This window comes from Dendroctonus ponderosae, unplaced genomic scaffold (assembly GCF_020466585.1).
Source record: "Dendroctonus ponderosae isolate FM_Combo_2020 unplaced genomic scaffold, Dpon_F_20191213v2 Dpon_F_20191213_2, whole genome shotgun sequence".
Classification (NCBI taxonomy): domain Eukaryota; kingdom Metazoa; phylum Arthropoda; class Insecta; order Coleoptera; family Curculionidae; genus Dendroctonus; species Dendroctonus ponderosae.
In genome coordinates, this window is record NW_026018165.1 from 12,355,833 (window position 1) to 12,358,567 (window position 2,735).

A 2,735-nucleotide genomic window follows, 5' to 3' on the forward strand; every position below is an offset into this window, starting at 1 on the left:
AACATTTTCATAAGAAGAATTTTCCTATAATGACTTTAGGGAATGTATTACTCCTTGATCCATAGGTTGGAGCTTCGCACTTGTGTTCTACTGATTATTATGTCTCTTCTTGAAACGCTCTACCCAACTTCTAGAACAAACAAACTCTTTGTTTTTGATTTTTCTCTCCATTTCACTAGCCTTTTCTTGCAAAACACTTCCACTTATGGGAACGTTTTCTTGTCTTTTTTGAGTGAACCACTTAATAAGTTCCTTGTCAACCTCTTCATGTGCAGATAATTTTAACTTCTTACATCTAACATTTGCTTTGTCATACGCTGACAAAATGTTTTCTCTGTTTTTCCATATTGTTGCAACAGTAGACTTCCCAAGTTCCTTACAAATGCCACTCTGCTTTACTCTACTTTTTATTTTGTTAATAATCTCGTACTTTTCATTTAGTGAAAAAGCTTTGCATTTTTGTTTCTCCATTCTAAAACGATTTACAAACATAACGCGGCAAAAAACAAGTCACTGCCTATTTCTCGCTCTCACTAACATAAACAACGCTGAGCGTGGAAGTTCGTTATAAACGGAAACTGAATATACAACTAACCTAAAAAGTGATCGTTATATCCGGAAGTTCGTTATAACCAGTAAAAAAATGCGTTGGCCTTTAGGGACGACGTTTCAATTAAAGGAGAAAAGTTCGTTTTAACCGAAAGTTCACTATAACCGGGTTTATTATAAGCAGACTTTACTGTATTTTAAGTTTATAAGACTTACATATTGTCTTGGTCTTGCTTTAGAAATTAAGAGATAATAATAATCAAGACAAAACAATAAAAAATCTCAGACTATTTGCTATTTTAGTAAGTTTAATTATTTTGTAATTTAAAATTGTTTACCACTACTTTTTCATTACCTTTTCTCTAGATCTAGAAGATATTCATCTACCTAAATAAATCGAATACATATGTAGATTTTAACGAAAGTACAACATTGAGACATCTACAGTAAGCTGAAGATGGCATGAAATATGAAAACATGAAAAGAAAAAGTGGAAATTGTCACATTAATAGAGAAAAGTGTTCTGTGTCATCAATCTTAAATTAGTATCAACTTAGTTATAGTGTGAATTTGGTTCCTGGAGCTCTTGGTTACCAACTTCAAAAGACATTTTCAAGCTTGAAATAAAAGGCGAAATTTGAGTATGACATACATTCCCAAATGTACATTCAGCCACTTTTTTGCCTATTGATTAGCATCAGATTGAGATGGAGCACTTTATAGAGCATTAAATGACGCATTTTGACTAATTAAGGCAAGAGATCTGAGGCTAGCAGATGAAGCAATAAGTCAGTAAAGACTGAAAAAATATAATGCAAAAAAGGGAAGATGATCATAACCAGATGGTAATAAAATGAAGCTCTAGTGTAGATTTTGCATAATTCCTGAAATGAAGACTTTTAAAGGACATTTTGAATTAGTTCAAATTTCGTTGATTTCTATCATCCCTCGGAAGTTCAGTTCATTTTTAAGTAATTTATTTTTTTTTTCGATTTTTTTGTTGWGAAAGATCGATGTTTAGAGCGTTTTTGAGTTAGTTGTTGACTTTCGTCAGCTGGAACGTGAAATTTGTCCTTGGAAATATTGCCGTGCGAACAGGCACTTTTTMAACAAATGTCAACAATAAACAAACCGAACTCGAACTGTCAAGCAAGAGCAGAGCAATGAWTCATCGAAATGGCGAACAAGCAAATGATTGTATTGTATATAATGTATTTTATGTGTGATTGTATGTAATCATGTTTATTCTGTACTTCGGTCCCTTTTTTCGAAAAAGTGTATGAATATTCAGTTTGCTACCGACAGCGTCATGTGAATCGCGTTCTTAGATGGGAAATATAGAATTATTGTGGCTCTTATGGTAAGTGCGATAGTTTGTGAAAGTGTAGTGTACTTTTTGAGGATAAATAGGAAGAAATTGGAGGATAGGGCGCCAGCTGGCAGAAATCTTTTAGCTTGAACTTAGTTTAGTTTTGCGACAAGCAACTAAAGATTTATGGGTTCTTTATTTCTCTCTCTTTGCTTTGCTGATTTCAAATAAGTTTGGCGTTGCGACAGACTTCCTGCTGACCTAAACACAGTCTTCCTTCTTTCCAGGTGGCACTACGCAGCTTTCGGCAAGTTTAGCATTACGCTTTATTTTCCAAATATTTATTCCACCTTCTTCCTGATTGCGGTAATCTGAAAGTACCTACTGTTTTATTTATGTCAAACTTGTTCACAGCTTTGGTTACTATTTTAATGTTTAAAGCCATAAGAATATTTGGATATAGGGGTGGGAAGTGAATTAAACTCCTTTCATACTCTAAAAATGGCCAACGTTCCGACCCTTTGTTGAGGTCTTTCTCAAGGCTAGATGAAACAAAATTAACAATACCAGAGTTCTTGCAGTCAACCAAGGATATGTTGATATAAGTGAAATATTTAAAATTAAGGTTAGAATTGTCCATTTGACGTCTCAAGGACAGAGTCCCAGGAGCCTATTTTCGGTCTATTCTGTAACTCTAAGAAAAGTACAATACGCTCCCAGATTAACGGATATTAGCACGGATTCTCACGGCAGATTTTTCATCATTCCCATTAAAACTAAGGGCAAATTGCTAACTTCTACACATTTACCGGTAATATCCGAGGACATTAATCCGCTTTCACTAGGATGTCAAGTGTTACAAAAAAAAACAAATAAA